Here is an 18,423-nt window from a genome sequence, read left to right on the forward strand (position 1 = left end):
TAAGGAGGATTTTGATTTAATTGATCAAGACAATCATAGAGGAAGGACCATGCAGCAATGATTCTCCATGATGTAGCCATGAAGGAGAGAATCCATTGAAATCGGATTTGATATGTATGCACAAAAATCGGGAAATTTTCAGTTTTGATATATTCCTATTTTGGGCATAACTTTTTGCCTACAACTCAGATTGAGGTGATTCAAACGGATAATTAAATCTAAGAGATAGGGCTACAATTCTTGTGTTTATCACTCAACCAAATTCCACCACTAACTAAGTAAAATTCGAGCTACAAGTTTCGGGTCTGGCAATAGGTAGGAAGAGATAAGAATTCAATTGATATAAAGACTAAGAGACCTAATTTGTATTGAATTAGGAATCTGCACTAAGAAGAAATTGAGGGGAGGTTGCACTATAAAAATGACCATAAACTCAAGGCAAAGGGGCACATCCTTAGAGAGAATTTAGTAGAGAAGAGAAGAAAAAGCAGTCTCAACACATCAGAAGAGAAGAGGAAGCAATTTCAGCATGCCAGAGAAGGAGAGGAAGAATTCGAATTCAAGAGGGAGAAAGGCTTAGTTGCTGCACTTGCCTTCTACCTTCAAAGGCTAAAGTTTTCTTGTTATTCTATTCATTCTTTGATGTGTTCTTGTTGTGTTTCCCCTTAATTTTCTTAAATATCTTGAATTTAATGATGTCTAGCTAAATTCTCTTAGTTAAGGTTTAGATGGATTTTGATCTTAAGATTATATAGTTACTTGCTTAATTCAATTCAAGACTTTTATTATTTGCATGATGAATTTTTATTGTTATGCTTAATGCTTCAAAAGAATTGGCCAATCTTTTAATGATTTGATGATTTATGCACGATTGATCAAAGGATTGTTATGAATTAGATCCCTAGGCAATGAAAATCTCGTGATAGACTATGATATTGAAAGATGATTAGTTCATTTGTGGAAATCAAGGAAACTTAGTGAGTCAAATCCCCTTTTACGATTAGAGGTTTCCAAAGAAATTAATGCTTATTTTTCCTTTTGACAACCACTTAGAAATTTGATGGTAGAATTGGATTAATAAAGTATTAATATGACTTGAGAAAGCTTTTTAATTAATTTAGGGAAATCCACCATCACATGCAAATAACTTTAATATACCTCAAGGTAATTTCGGTCTTGAGTTGGATTAAATAGATAATTATATAACCTTGATTTAATGAAATCTAAACCCTAGCTACATTCGTCCATTAATTCAGTTTTTATTAAGTTCTTGGATTTGCATTAATTCTTTTAGTTTTTATTCATTCAATTGATTCACGAGTTCAACTTAGGTTAGTTTAAAATTGATTTGGTATTGTGACCTAGTCTCTGTGGAATCGACACTTTTCTCATCATTATACGCACATTTGACTAAGGTACACTTGCCTGAATTAACTGTGCATAAATCACACAACAAGTTTTTGGCACCGTTGCCGGGGACTAGTTTATTACATATCAAAATTTCCTGTATTAGCCTTAGATTGAACATCTATTTGTTTTATTTTCGGATTTAAAAATTTCCATTTCAATTTTTGTTGGGTTTGGCTTTATAAAATTTTTTAGGAAATTTTTAATTTTTTTTTTCTTTTCTTTAAAGTTTCCTCATGCATGACATGCACTAGTGGTGGAGAATTAATATCCCTTGATCAAGAAATCGAAAGGACTTTGAAAAAGCGAACGAGGGAGAGAAAGAACAAGATTGCTCAAGACCAAAATAACCCAAGGACATTGATCTCCTACTCTATACCTATTCTGGGTGATACTACATCAAGCATTAGGAGGCCGAATGTCCAAGCAAACAATTTTGAGATCAAGCCTGCAATTATTCAAATGATCCGAATGAGTGTGCAATTTTCTGGCCCCAATGATGACCCTAACTCTCATATTGCTAATTTTCTTTAAATATGTGATACTTTTAAGTATAATGGAGTTAGTGATGATGCCATTAGACTTAGATTATTTCCTTTCTTCTTAAGGGACAAAGCAAAAGATTGGCTTAACTCTTTTCCTACATGTTTGATTACTACATGAGATGACTTGGCACAAAAGTTTTTATCTAAGTACTTTCCACCTACTAAAACGACTAAATTAAGGAATGACATAACAACTTTTTCTCAATTTGATAATGAAACTTCATATGAGTCATGGGAGAGATTTAAGGAACTGCTTAGGAAGTGTCCTCACCATGGTCTACCTATTTGGATGCAAGTGCAAACCTTTTATAGTGGCATTAGTCAATCTAATCGTTCAATGTTAGATGCAGTTACACGTGGTACCCTTATGAGTAAAACTCCCGAATAAGCATATGAACTTTTGGAGGAGATGATGGCCAATAGTTATCAATGGGGCAATGATAGAGCAAATAAAAAGGGAGTTGGAATTTATAATGTTGATTATATCACTGCTTTATCGGCTCAACTTGCTGCATTAAATAAGAAATTAGAAAATTTGGGGGTTTCAACTGAGTATTTCTTCTGTTCCCTTCCCTTCTTGTGAGCTTTGTGGGCAAGGGAGACACACTAGTGTAGACTGTCAAATAGGAAATCCATTTTCTTCTTCTTCTGAACAAGCTAATTTTGTTTCTTATGGTGGCAATAGGTCCAATTTCAATCCCTAATCCAACACTTACAATCCAGGATGGAGAAACCATCCAAATTTTTATTGGAGTAATAACCAACAAAGAGCAGCTCCCGACTTTCAACAGCAACAACAATAAAATCCACAAGAGAAGAAACCAAATTTAGAGGATATGATGGCAAAATTTATCAACAATACGGAGAAGAATTCAAGGCATAGAAACTCAAATTGGACAACTTGCTCAAGAAATTTCGGCAAGGCCACAAGGAGGATTACCTAGCAATACCGAGAAGAATCCCAGGGAACAAATAAAGGCCATCACTCTACGAAGTGGAAAAGAACTTAGAAAAGAAGAAAAAGATGATGAGTAGGTAAAAGAGGAAGAAAGTCAAAACCTTGAATCCAAAAAAGGAGATTACGAGTCGTTAATGGAGAAAAAGGGAAGTTCTTCTACTCTTAATTTAAAATCCTACAAACCCCCTCTTCATTTTCCTAAAAGATTTCTTAAGGCTAACTTGGATAAGCAAATTGCTAAATTTCTAGAGATGTTTCAAAAGTTGCATATTAACATTCCTCTTCTTGATGCTATTTCTCAGATACCAAGTTATGCCAAATTTTTGAGGAAATAATTTCAAACAAAAGAAAGTTGGAGGAGTTTGAGATGGTAAAACTTAATGAGGAATGCTCAGCAATCCTACAAAATAAATTACCTTCAAAACTCAAGGATCCAGGGAGCTTCTCTATTCCACGCACCATTGGCAAAATTAATTTTGATAAGGCTTTATGTGAAGTTAGTGCAAGCATTAATTTGATGCATTTTTCTGTCTTCAAGAAGCTTGGGTTGAAGGAGCCAATACCTACCGTTGTTTCTCTACAATTGGCTGACAGAAGTATCGAATATCCAAGGGGAGTAGTGGAAGATGTTTTGGTAAAAGTAGATAAATTTATTTTTCCTATTGACTTCATCATTTTGGATATGGAAGAAGATTATAATATGCCCATAATTTTAGGGAGACCTTTTCTTGCCATAGGAAGAGCTTTAATTGATGTCCAACAAGGAAAATTTAGCCTTAGGATTAATGATGAGGAAGTTATTTTTAATGTGTTTAAGGCTATGAAACATTCTAATGATGAAAAAGAAGTATTAATGATATATTGCATTGATGATTTGGTAGAAAGAAAATTTCATGCATTTAGGTTAGATGATCCTATAGAAAATTGCATTGCTAACTCTTTTAATGTAAAGGAACAAATTTTAGATGAGAAGCATAAGGAGGCCATAGGCTATTTGGGAGAAAAAGAGAATCATGACAAAAAGAGAAAAATTTTTGCCTTTGGATATTTCTTCCTCTTCTTCAAAAGCTAAGCCATCAATCGAGAAGCCTCCTACTCTTGAACTTAAATCTCTTCATTCGCATTTAAACTATGTTTATTTGGAGAATTCATCTACTTATCTGTGATTATTTCTTCATACTTGACAGATCTTGAAGAAGAAAAGTTGATAAGGGTGCTTAGAGAATACAAAAGGGCGATTGGATGGAGCATCGACGACATTCAAGGAATAAATCCATCAATTTGCATGTACAAAATCATGATAGAAGAAGGAATCAAGCCTATAGTGCATCCCCAAAGGAGGTTAAATCCTAATATGAAAGAGGTAGTAAAGAAAGAGGTGATAAAATGACTTGATTCAGGTATTATCTTTCCTATCTCTAATTCTTCTTGGGTAAGTCCTGTGCAAGTTGTGCCAAAAAAGGGTGGGAGCACTGTGGTCAAAAATGAAAATAATGAATTAATCCCTACAAGGACAATGACAGGTTGGAGGGTATGTATCGACTATAGGAAATTGAACGATGCTACTAGAAAATATCATTTCCCCCTTCCCTTTATTGATCAAACGATTGAAAAACTTTTTGGTCAAGAATTTTATTATTTTCTTGATGGTTATTCTAGTTATCACCAAATTCCTATTGCTCCTGAAGACCAAGAGAAAATTACCTTTGCATGCCCTTATGGAACATTTGCATTTAGGAGAATGCCTTTTGGTTTGAGCAATGCCCCTGCTACTTTTCAAAGATGCATGATGTCTCTATTTTCGGATTTCATTGATGATTTTATGGAGATATTTATGGATGACTTCTCTGTTTTTGGATTTTCATTCGATGCATGCTTGAGATAGAGCTAAAATTGAACTAATTGAAAAACTTCTCCCTCCAAAATCATTGAAAGAAGTTAGAGGTTTTTTGGGACAAACAGGTTTTTATAGAACGTTCATTAAGGACTTTTCTAAAATTGCTACGCTTTTAACTAATCTTTTAGTGAAGAATGCACCGTTTGTGATTGATAGTACTTGTTTGCATGTATTTAATTGTTTAAAAGAGAAATTGATCTAAGCTCCCATAGTTTCGGCTCTCACTTGGAATTTGCCTTTTGAGATCATGTGTAATGCAAGTGATGATACTTTAGGTGCAGCTTTAAGACAAAGAATAGGTAAGAAATTTCATACCATTTATTATGCAAATAGAACCATGAATGATGCACAAAGAAATTATGCAACTGAAAAAGAACTACTTGCTTTAATATTTTCTATTGAAAAATTTAGACCTTATTTGATCTGGTCTAAAGTGATTGTCTATGCTAACCATTCTGCATTGAAGTATTTACTTGCTAAAAAAGATGCAAAACCTAGGTTGATAAGATGGATTTTATTGTTGCAAGAATTTGACCTAGAAATCAAAGACAAAAAAGGCATCGAAAACATGGTAGCTGATCACTTGTCTAGATTGGACGGGGAGTATGTGGAGAGCATGGATAAACACCCTTCGCAAGATGTTTTTCCTGATGAGAAATTATGTTTTGTGCATGATAATGATGAACCATGGTATGTTGATTTTTCTAATTTTCTTGTAGGTGACGAATTGCCCCCTAACATTTCTTTTCATCAAAAGAAGAATTTTTTATCTGATGTAAGGCACTATCTTTGTGAGGAACCATATCTATACAAGATTTGTGCAGATGGCATGGTGAGAAGATGCATACCAAAGGAAGAGGTGCGAAGTATACTTAGTTTTTGTCATGAAAAAGAAGCAGGTGGGCACCATGGACCATCCAAGTTGGCGGAAAAAGTTTTACAAAATGAATTTTATTGGCCTATATTATTCAAAGATGCTTATGCCTATGTAAGTTCTTGTGATTGATGCCAACGGACAAGTAATATATCAAGGAAAAATGAGATGCCCCTAAACAATATTCTTATTTGTGATATTTTTTATGTTTGGGGCATTGATTTCATGGGTCATTTTCTAAAATCCTTCAATAATGAGTATGTACTTGTTACTGTTGATTATGTGAGTAAATGGGTGGAAGCAATTGCATGTACCATTAATGATGCTAAGGTTGTAATCAAATTCTTGAAAAAAATTATTTTTACTAGATTTGGTACACCGAGGGCTATCATTAGTGATGGAGGTAAACACTTTTGCAATAAACGGTTTGATAATTTATTAATTAAATATGGTGTTACCCATAAGATTGCTACCCCCTATCATCCCCAAACTAGTGGACAAGTAGAAATTTCAAATAGGGAATTGAAAAGTATTTTGGAAAAGACTGTGAGCTTATCTATGAAGGATTGGTTAATGAAATTGGATGATGCACTTTGGGCCTATAGGACAGCTTTCAAAACACCCATTGAAATGTCTCCTTATAGGTTGGTGTTTGGTAATGCTTATCACCCCCCTGTTGAATTAGAGCATAAAGCATATTGAGCAATGAAACTGTTTAACTTTGATTTGCAAGTTGCAGGTGAACAAATAAAGATGTAATTGAATGAACATGAAGAATGGTGGCTCCATGCTTATGAGAATTCTAGAATTTATAAAGAAATAACCAAGGCATGGCATGATGCACACATTAAAAAGAAAGAGTTTACAGTTGGAGAAAAGGTTCTTCTTTATAATTTTAGATTGAAGCTTTTTCCCGACAAACTAAAGTCAAGATGGACTGGTCCATACATAGTAACTAGAGTTTTTCCTCATGGTGCAATTGAATTATCTAATGAAACTAAGGGGGCTTTCAAAGTCAATGGGCAAAGATTGAAGCCTTACATTGATGGTGGACATAATCATTTCTTCAAGTCCACCAATCACTTGAAGGATCCATGAAAATGGAAACAGAGTTAGACTAATGACTATAACTTAGAACTATATTTTTCATTTATGCATTTTAGTAATTCTAGTTGTTTCCTGTTTCTTTATTTCCTTTTAAGTTTTGCTTTTGATGTAACCGTTTCTAGTCATGTACCGATTTTTGTGATGTATCAATTTTTTTTAGCTAAGTGCCTCATCATTTGACCTGCTCCCAAGAGAGTATGGTAGAGCTCCCTGGTGGTGAACTGCCTGGTGGTGAGCTACTTGGTGACAAGCTCCCTGGTGGTGAGCTCCCTGGTGACGAGCTCCCTGGTGGTGAGCTACCTGGTGACGAGCTACTTGGTGGCGAGCTCCCTAGTGGTGAGCTACCTGGTGACGAGCTTCCTGGTGGTGAGCTACCTGGTGACGAGCTCTCTAGTGGTGAGCTCCCTGGTGGTGTTCTACCTGGTGATGAGCTCCCTGGTGGTGAGCTACTTGGTGACGAGCTCCCTGGTGGTGTTCTACCTGGTGATGAGCTCCCTGGTGGTGAGCTACTTGGTGACGAGCTCCCTGGTGGTGAGCTGCCTGGTGATGAGCTCCCAATTCCTAGGCGACCTGTGACTCACAGAATGGTGGAGCTCCCTGGTGCAGCACAACCCGACTGCCCTCTGCATGAGGTGATCTTCTCTCCTTTGTAGGCAGTGGGAGCTGAGGGACCTGCGAGAACTCCATCTTTTCCTCCTCTTTGTAGGCAGTGAGAGCTGAGGGACCTGCGAGAACAGAATCAAAGGACCCCGGGGGTATTTTCCCGGCGGGGACTCTCTGACGCTTAAGTTAGCACTCTGATTGTAGAGAGCTTGAAGATGATATCGAAGAAATGAGAGAGCTAGAGAGAAGGGATTACCTCCATTTTTTCCATCCCTTTGGCTTTGGGGGTTGGAGTCCTTATATAGTGGTGTCCTATCAAATCAGGCGTAATAGCCTCTGTCAAGTCAGGCATAACCGCCTCTGTCTCTCTGTCGCTGCCATTACTGCCAAAGTTGAAGTGGCGGGTGCAGGCAGCTGTTGCAGAGTATGGCTCTGCCAGGCAAGGGACAGCTCTCAGGGCTGGCAGGCATGGCGCCGCTTGGCGAGAGACGTGGGCGCAGGTCTTCGGATCTATCAGGTATGATTGTCAGGCAGGAGATCTTCCTGCGTTATGCCGAACTGCTCTTCTGTACCGAGGTACCCCGCAAGTGGCGAGCTATGCCAAGGTCCCTGAGCTATGCCGAGCTGCATGTGGTGAGCTATGCCGAGCTGCCTGTGGCGAGCTATGCTAAATCCGCCCTCATCATTTGCCCCCCACTCCCAAGATGAGAGTAACTTAGCGAAGGGAGTAGATTTCTTCTTTTGGCCCGTAAGTCAACGAGCCAGTAAGTGTTGATCCAATTCCTTAGACTTTGGGAGCTACCTGTATGTGGAGAACTGCATGTATGTGGCGAGCTGCCTGAAAGTGGCGAACTGCTCATAAGGTGAGGAAGTCTCCGCTAGTTCAGTACTGTATCCCTTAGGCTCTGGGAGCAACTTATAGTTCACTTTTGTTGATTTTGCCCATGATGAGAAAGCGACTAGGTTTTTAGCAATAATGTGGCCTGTAGCGACTCGTACTCCACTCTTCTTGACTTTGCCCATGCCGAAGAGGCGGCTGGGTCTTAAGCAGTAATGTGGCCCGTAGGATTTGGGAGCGACTCGTAGTCTACTCTTCTTGACTTTGCCCATGCCGAAGAGGCAACTGGGTCTTAAGTAGTAATGTGGCCCGTAGGCTTTGGGAGTGACTCGTGATTGCACTGCATCAGCCTCGTAATGCCAGTCACACACTCCTACAAGAAGCTACTAGGAGCTCGACCTTCGGGGGTAGCACTACTAACTTTAGGTCACCAGCTCACACGGGAGCCTTGGAGGGCTCGACCAGCAAGGGTGCCTATGTAGTCTGTTTGCCACCAACTCCCGCGGAAGCCATGAAGAGCTCATCTTTGTAGAGGGGACCTTGTGGAGTGGACTGATGTGGTTTTATCTGAATTGAAAGTTGGTAGAGCCACTTAGTCTACTGGCTCCCTGCATAGTCTTTGAGTTCATAAAAAATGTAAACTATAAAGCGAGAGCTTCAATTTCTAAAAAGCAAGGACTTAACTTTCTGGGAGAAGAGGACTTAGCTTGTGTAGGATGAGAACTTAGCTTTCCCATAGATGGTGCCAATTAATGTAACCATTTCTGGTTATGTACCATTTTTTTGTGTTGTATCAATTTTTTTTTGCTAAGTGCCTCGTCATTTGACATGCTCCTAGGAGAGGATAGTGGAGCTCCCTGGTGGTGAACTGCCTAGTGGTGAGCTACTTGGTGATGAGCTCCCTGGTGGTGAGCTACCTGGTGACGAGCTCCCTGGTGGTGAGCTGCTTGGTAATGAGCTCCCTGGTGGTGAGCTGCATGGTAATGAGCACCCTACTCCTAGGCGGCCTGTGACTCACAGAATGGTGGAGCTCCTTGGTGCAGTGCAACCCACTGCCCTCTGCATGAGGTGATATTCTCTCCTTTGCAGGCAGTGGGAGTTGAGGGACCTGCGAGAACTCCATCTTTTCCTCCTCTTTGTAGGCGGCGGGAGCTGAGGGACCTGCGAGAACTAAATCAGAGGACCTCGGGAGTATTTTCCCGCTGGGGACTCTCCGATGCTTAAGTTAGCACTCTGATTGTAGAGAGCTTGAAGATGATATTGGAGAAATGAGAGAGCTAGAGAGAAGGGATTACCTCCATTTTTTCATCCCTTTGTCTTTGGGGGTCGGAGTCCTTATATAGTGGTGTCCTGTCAAATCAGCATAACCGCCTCTGTCTCTCTGTCGCAGCCGTTACTGCCAGAGTTGAAGTGGTGGGTGCAGACAGCTGTTGCAGAGTATGGCTCTGCCAGGCAAGGGACAACTCTCAGGGTTGACAGGCATGGCGCCGCCTGGTGAGAGACGTGGGTGCATGTCTCCAAATCTGTCAGGTACGGTTGTCAAGCAGGAGATCTTCCTGCGATATGCCGAACTACTCTTCTGTACCGAGCTACCCTGCAAGTGGTGAGCTGCCTGGGGGAGAGCTATGCTGAGCTTCCTGAGCTATGCCGAGTTGCTTGTGGCGAGCTGTGGCAAGCTCTGTCGAGCTGCCTGTGGCAAGCTATGGTAGGTTTTGTCGAACTGCCTGTGGTGAGCTATGCCGAGCTGCCCAAGCTGCCCAGTTGTCAAGAGGCTGCACTTGGCTTGCATGAGGTGCCAGGTGTCACAATTTCACTGGAGGAACTTGGCTTGCATGAGGTACCAGGTGCCACAATTTCATTGGAGGGCCAAATCCGCCATTATCAGTTTTAATTTTTGCTTTCTCTTGTTATTGTTGTTTCCTTCTTATAGGTTGCAATTTTAGAGTCTATGGACAGGAAATTTCAGCATGTATAGCTGAAACCAAAACCAACTCGAAAGGAAGTTTATTTCCCTTCTTTTCATCCTTTAATTTACTTAACATCGAGGACAATGTTAAATTTAAGTTTGGGGGGGAGAAGATTGCAAATATTTTGAAAATTTTTGTGAACCCGAGAGCATGGTATGATTGCACCAAAAAAATTTTCGAAATATGCTTTAGCTTAAGTTTGTGATTTCTGAATTTTTTATGATGACTAACAGCCTATGATAAATTCTTGATTGAAATCGAATATGACTTAGAAAAGGAAGATAAATGCTAATCCTAAGGATTGATTGATTCTCATGTTAATTCTCTTGTATCATGAAAGTTGAAATTCTTGAGCACATTATGCTATGATCTTGTGAATTGTGTGCAACCTGGTGAATGATTATGTGAGATATATGGAACAATATGATCATTATGTGATATTCTAAAACTTGTTTGATTAACCTTTGAGGCGAAATTGTAGACAACATATTACTTTGGAGATGATTTAGGCCATCTTTAGATCGTTTGAGCCTTTTCAAGCCATCCTTGATATATTTGAATCCTTAGTTACCCTTTTGAGCCATTTCAAAAGAATGACATATGCAAAGCATATGATTAACCACACTTCGAATTTTTTTCTTTAACACTGATTGTACTTAACCTTTCAAACCCGAAAAACCATGATCTACCCTTCAAGAGAGCTTAATTTTGCACAATGATGTTGATGAATGAAAGAAGGAAAGAAAAAAAAAGTTTTAAAAAAGAAACAAAAGAGGCATAAAATATATATCATGAGCCAAAAATTATGTGCTGAAAAGTTTATTAACTACCCAAGGAGATCAAAAGAAATAAGTTTGGGGGTTGTAATACATGTGAAAAATAAAGAATATGGGGATATCTGGAAAGTACATTTTTATGTGCATACCCTTCTATGCTCTTTTGCTTTGTAATTCCTTATTCTTTCTTTGTTAGTCCCTACCTAGGCCTCACACTATAAGCTTAATAAAGACCTATTGATCTAAAGTTTTATGATTGGTAGTGGAGGACTATGAAGAACAAGCATATGGAATATCTAAAAATTTCAAAGATCCATTGGTTTGCATAATTTGAGCTAAAAAATATGTAGGACACTCGAAAATTGGCAAAACACACACACACACACACACACTTCAATTTTCATGATGAGATTTTGTTAGCATAAGATTCATGATAATTATTGGATGGTATTTTGAATGATTTCTAAGTTATATACCTTATACAATCTTTTAGGCATATACTTTGGAAAATCAAGATAAGCAAAGCATGACCAATCTAACTTGATGATTTTGGGTAATAATGTTTCTGGAATTAGAATGGTATTGCACTAATTATGATGAAATTGTCTTGCAAGATGATTCGAAGTTTAATTGTGCAATTTTAAGGAGGAATTCAATTTAATTGATCAAGATAATTATAGAGGAAGGACCATGCAACAATGATACTCTATGATGTAGCCATGAAGGAGAGAATCCATTGAAATCGGATTTGATATGTATGCACAAAAATTGGGAAATTTCCTATTTTGATATATTCCCGTATTTTGGGCATAACTTCTTGCCTACAACTCGGATTGAAGTGATTCAAACTGATAATTAAATCTAAGAGATAGGGTTACAAATATTGTGTTTATCACTCAACCAAATTCTTCCACTAACCAAGTAAAATTCGAGCTACAATTTTCGGGTCTGGCAATAGGCAGGAAGAATAGGAATTCAACTGAGATAAAGACTAAGAGACCTAATTTGTGTTCAATTAGGAGCCTGCATAGAAAGTAAATTGAGGGGATGCTGCACTATAAAAAGGACCATAGATCCAAGGCAAAGGGCCACATCCTTAGAGAGAATTCAGTAGAGAAGAGAAGAGGAAACAGTCTCAGCACATCAAAAGAAAAGATGAAGCAATTTCAGCACGCCAGAGAAGGAGAGGAAGAATTCGAATTCAAGAGGGAGAAAGGCTTAGTTGTTGCACTTGTCTTTTGCCTTCAAAGGCTAAAGTTTTCTTGTTATTCCATTCATTCTTTGATGTATTCTTGTTGTGTTTCTCCTTTAATTTTCTTAAATATGTTGAATTTAATGATGTCTAGCTAAATTCTCTTAGCTAGGGTTTAGATGGATTTTGATCTTAAGATTATATAGTTACTTGCTTAATTCAATTCAAGACTTTTATTATTTGCATGAGGAATTTTTATTATTATGCTTAATGCTTTAAAAGAATTGGCCAATCTTTTAATGATTTGATGATTTATGCATGATTGATCAAAGGATTGTTATGAATTAGATCCCTAGGCAATGAAAATCTCATGATAGACTATGATATTGAAAGATGATTAGTTTATTTGTGGAAATCAAGGAAGTTTAGTGAGTCAAATCTCCTTCTACAATTAGAGGTTTCCAAAGAAATTAATGCTTATTTTTCCTTTTGACAACCACTTAGAAATTTGATGGTAGAATTGGATTAATAAAGTATTAATATGACTTGAGAAAACTTTTTAATTAATTTAGGAAAATCCACCATCACATGCAAATAACTTTAATATACCTCAAGGTAATTTTGGTATTGAGTTGGATTAAATAGATAATTATATAACCTTGATTTAATGAAATCTAAACCCTAGCTACATTCATCCATCAATTCAATTTTTATTAAGTTCTTGGATTTGCATTAATTCTTTTAGTTTTTATTCATTCAATTGATTCACAAGTTCAACTTAGGTTAGTTTAAAATTGATTTGGTACTATGACCTAATCTCTGTGGAATCGACACTTTTCTCATCATTATATGCACATTTGACTAAGGTACACTTGCCTGAAATAACTGTGCATAAATCACACAACAAACACCCAAAATCCTAGATGATTGGTGGATGAAATTGATATTAACCCTCCTTCATATCGCGATCTAAGTATTGTTTCTCATGCTCATTCTCGTATAGTTCAATTCATCAGGTTGAAGCCTCCAAGAAGATCTCAAGTCAACTTCAAGTTTGATTTGTCACAGTTGGGAGGTTTGACATTAGTCCTCACTGGTGGTGTTCAAGAGGGTAAGCCATTCAAATTTTGGCAAAAAAGCTAAGCATCCAATTCGGTCTAGTTCAATACAAGTCCATTATAAATGGAATAGGTCCAATCCAATTTAATGTTTGGACCGTCAAATCCATTCAGATATATTTTAATTAGATTGATTCCAAATTCCTATCCAAACTTGGACCATTGACATCTATATTCTTATCTTCTATCAATGGATTTTATATTGGTTCAATTTGACCTAATCCAATATAAATCCATTATGGATGGACTAGATCCAATCCAATCCAATCCAATAAATACTTTGAACCACTAAGTTTGGATTGGTCGAATTCATTGTCTTATTGGTCTATCCAATCCATCCAAATTGAAATCAATTTTGACAAGATCCAACCCAAAACCAGTCCATTGACACCCCCAAGCTCAAGCCCATAGATCTATTCAACATCACATTGGGAATGTGATATCTTGCAAAGCATCACATACATACATTTTGCACTCTACATATTTATAATTATTCCCCCTTCTAAACTCACCTTAGTATTAAAATTACATCCATTGAAATATGGATTCACACCAATCCAATACAATAAAATCCGATTTTATTCCAATTAAATGAATATGATTATATTTTCTTAAAATTTATATTATTGTTGTGTTTTTACCAAGCAGTCATTGGTACAAGTTTCATAACATTTATTTTCAACATATTTTTTCATCATATAATATGAAAGGTCATTTTTAGTTTATTTTATTAATGATATATAATATTTTGACTATTTTAATTAATTTATTAATGATTATCCGATTGCAATGTATTCATTAGACCGTTATAAATTGTCTGTAAGAATTGGCTGGATCAGAATCCGAGTATAAACAAAGCAAATTTGTTTGGATATATCCAATATCCCATTCGATCCGATCCACTTTCAGCCCTAATTATCATAAATCGTAATATATCATAATAATGCTTCTCCCCTCTTCCACCGAACAATATCATTTTTTGGGAAAATTCCCGATTAGTGCCATGTACTTTGCGTCTAGTGCCACTTTGGTCCCCGAACTTTAAAATGTGACAGTATAGTATCCTAACTTTTAAAATGTGACAATCCAATACTTGTTGTTAACTAGTTGTTAACCAGTCGTTAAGTGGCAATTGAAAAAGACACAAATGTCCTTCGAGTGTCATCTAATTTTATTTATTAATCATTCAAACCTTGATAAAAAATTAACAGTTTCAGATCTTTGCCTCTTTTATTCAAGAAAGTTGGGGTCACCAGAGTGCCCACTTAAAGGTGATCCCAACTTTCTTGAATGGAAAAGGCAAGTAGGATTTGGGATTGCTAATTTTTTGTCAACGTTTAGATGGTTGATAAAGAAAATTAAATAACACTTGAAGGGCATTTGTGTCTTGTTCAAATGCCACTTAACGATTGGTTAATAGCTAGTTAACAACAGGTATTGGATTGTCACATTTTTAAAGTTTGGGTACTGAATTGTCACATTATAAAGTTTAGGGACTAATCGGGAATTTTCCCTTATTATTTAGGGGTTTCTTTAGCCAGCTCTCCCTTAGAAATCGGAATTTCGATTGGAGACGTACGAAAATCAAAGCTCATTCCAGCCCCAACCAACAAATTTAAAATTTGTTTCGGTTCTTCCCCTCCCCCCGTGTCAGCATAAGTTTAAGTATTATACCCGTTATACCCCTCTATGAAACGTTAATCATCTTCCCCATTCCAAATTTACAACATCTTCTCCATTTTGAATTTACAGTGTCTTCCTCATTTTGAAACTTTTAAGAGTCATTTAATCACATGAGTTTTTCATCTCTCATCATTAGAGCTTCATCTCTTACTCATCACCAGAGCTTCATCTCGATGTTTCATCATCGGAACTTCATCTCTACTTGTGTTCACCATTTCATTACCGGAGCTTCATCTCTACCTGTGTTCATTGTTTTATCATCGATCTTCCTTATTTAAGACATTGAAACATTCTTAGATCCCCCTGTGTTCACCGGTCATCGGCCTTGGACGACATTCAATGTTCACCATTCGGAGGAAGCTAGAGCATCGATTTACTGTTCATTGTCTGTTGGAGGAACTTTTTGTTGACCATTGACAGGATGCTCTAAGCTGGTCTTAGTGCCCATTGGAAGGTTTCTCAGGCCCCTGCATTCAACCGCTGTAGAGGTGCTTCCTTCATGTTTCCACCACAACCCCTGTGTTTTCAATTCATTCTAGTTTGGCCACCCGTGCATTTGTTGACGTTGCTCGGCCACATGCAATTTACTTTGTTGCATTTTTTTCCTTAATTGATTGCCATAAGGACCTCTTTAAATGAATATTTGAATGTTGCTTAGTTCAATGCTAATGAAAATGAAGTGTTTAATGTTGATTAAGATAGGGATGTTGTTATCGTGGGTTATTGAACATTTGTAGGTATGAATAGCCAATGGAGTGTCAGGAATCAATCTCCGAGTAGTTTGCAGTATGATACTAAGTATTGCTATTACAAGCAAAAATGCATCCTTCGAATCTCAACAACTCGGAATAACCCACAAAAGTTGTTTTATAGCTGTCAATTAAAATACAAGGTAATACTTTTAGTGGGATGATATTATTTGTTAGCATTGATATAAGGCATGTATATTGCTAATGACATGTGTTGCACTTGTAGGAGCAGGTGATGAATAGCCCAAAGACTAAAAGTGATTCTATTGGTTGTAAATTTTTTGAGTGGGTGATTCCTCGAGGTTGGTCGGTTGAGGTTACATTGGGAAATAGTCATGGTGATGTTTTGGAACGCCTTGAAAATGTGGAGAGAGTAATCGATGTTTGCATAAGGTGGATTAAGTCTATGAAATCAGTCCATGAGTTAGGTACTGAAGGGATGACTACCATTAGGCAACTTGTTTTTCTTCTTTTTGTTATTATTCTCTTTATATTGATCATTTGGAAATAGTTTATCATTATTTGCATAAGGCAGATTAAGTCTATGAAATCAGTCCATGAGTTAGGTACTGAAGGGATGACTACCATTAGGCAACTTGTTTTTCTTATTTTTGTTAATATTCTCTTTATATTGGTCATTATCATTATTGGTGAATACATAGGTTCAGTGTTTTTAATATTGTGTTAAAAGACTCCCCCCCCCCTCCCTTTCATTTTCATGTTGGTGAACTATTTTGGTGTCTTATTGTAGTTATTTCGATTTTTAAATATAAGAATATAAACATAAATTGCTTAGAAGATTTTTTTGTTGACTAACAAATATTTGTAAATTCATCGAAGATATCTTCCAACAGGAGGCAGAGAAGCCCAAACTCATAGGGAAGGCCAACGAAGCGGCCTCCGAGTGATTCTGCCATTTCTGAGAAGTGGTCTCGAAGGGAGATGCGGGGCTAGACGGGTGGCAGAACCACCTCCACAGGGTGGGGAGAGGTCTATTGGATGTCCCCAGAGGAGGTGGAGATGCCTCAGGCTAATGAGGAAGGCCAACGGTGGGAAACGGTGCTATTGCAAAACCACTATTTCCCACCGTTGGCCAGGGCCATTGGGACGATGGGTTATCGGAAGGTGTCGGGATGCTCGGTGAGTGAGTGGTAGTAGGAGGGAGTGGGTTTGGTGGACATCGAACCCCTCTACACCCACTAGAGCAACCTTTGGGTGATTTTGACATTTCTGAGAAGCGGTCCCAGAGGGGGGCGTGGGGGTAGATGGGTGGCGGAACCAACTCCACGGGATGGGAAGTGGTCTTGTTGATGTCCCCAGAGGAGGCGGAGATGGCCCGGGCCAATAGGAAAGGCCGACGATGGAAAACAATGCTTTTGTGGAACCTCCATGAAAGCACCATTTCCCACCGTCGGCCTAGGCCATCGGACCGAAGGGTGATTGGAAGGTTTCAAGATGCTCAGTGGGTGAGTGGTAGTAGGAGGGAATGGGTTTAGTGGCCATCGAACCCCCTTCGCACCCGTCGAAGTGGCCTCCGGGTGATTCTGCCATTTTTGAGAAGCGGTTCCGAAGGAGGCACGGGGGTAGACAGGTGGCGGAACCACCTCGACGGTGTGGGGGGAGATCTTCTGCATGTCCCTAGAGGAGGCGGAGATGCCTCGGGCCAACGGGGAAGACCAGTAGTGGGAAATGGTGCTTTTGCAGAACCATTATTTACCATCGTCGGCCCGGGCCATTGGGCCGATGGGCTATCAAAAGGTGTTGAGATGCTCGGTGGGTGAGTGGTAGTGGGAGGGAGTGGGTTTAGTGGCCATCGAACTCCTCCGCACCCACCGTAGTGACCTCTTGGTGATTCTATCATTTCCGAGGAGCAGCCCTAGAGGGGGGTGCAGGGGTAGACGAGCAGCGTAACCACCTCCACGGGGTGGGGAGAGATCTCCTGGACATCCCCAGAGGAGGCAGAGATACCGCGGGCCAATGAGGAAGGCCAATGGTAGCAAATGGTGCTTTTGTAGAACCATCGTTTCCCATCTTCGGCCTAGCCATCAGACTGATGGGCGGTCGGAAAGTGTCATGATGCTCGGTGGGTGAGTGAAAGTATGAGGAAGTGGGTTTGGTGGCCACTGAACCCCTCTGCATTCGCCGAATCGACCTCCGGGTGATTCTTCGATTTCCAAGAAGAGGTCCAAGAGGGGGCATGGGGGTAGGCAGGTGGTGGAACCACCTCCATGGGGTGGGGAGAGGTCTCTTGGATGTCCCTAGAGGATGTGGAGATGCCTTAGACAAACAAGGAAGGCTGACGGTGGGAAACAATGCTTTTGCAGAACCACCATTTCCCACCATCAGCCCGGGTTGTCGGGCTAATGGGCGATCGGAAGGTGTCAAGATGCTCGGTGGGTGAGTGGTAGTAGGAGGGAGTGGGTTTATTGGCCATCGAACCCCTTTGCACCCACTAGAGTGGCCTCCTAGTGATTCTGCCATTTTTGAGAAGCGGTCCCGGAGAGGGCACGGGGGTAGGTGGGCGGCGGAACCACCTCCATGGGGTGGGGAGAGGTCTCCTGAATGTCCCTAGAGGAGGCTAGAGGTGTAAAGTGGGTCGTGCTAGGCCGGCACAGCACGGCCCTGTTAAACAGTGTATGCCCTTAGCTCCAATCAGAATGATGTACCTTATGACATTTAATGTAAATGAATAAAGTACATATTTGATTC

At 39.1% G+C, this 18,423-nt stretch overlaps 1 non-coding gene across 1 annotated transcript; it reads right to left on the reverse strand.

The window, feature by feature from the left end:
• Positions 1-2,124: 2,124 nt before the first annotated feature.
• On the reverse strand, positions 2,125-2,231 carry LOC148880803 (small nucleolar RNA R71). Its single transcript, XR_016106055.1, has one exon. It is a non-coding gene; the product is annotated as a small nucleolar RNA R71 (small nucleolar RNA).
• Positions 2,232-18,423: the final 16,192 nt, after the last annotated feature.

The sequence above is a fragment of the Nelumbo lutea genome, chromosome 1, assembly GCF_056320005.1.
Source record: "Nelumbo lutea isolate HS-2025 chromosome 1, American lotus-T2T, whole genome shotgun sequence".
In the NCBI taxonomy this organism is placed as follows: domain Eukaryota; kingdom Viridiplantae; phylum Streptophyta; class Magnoliopsida; order Proteales; family Nelumbonaceae; genus Nelumbo; species Nelumbo lutea.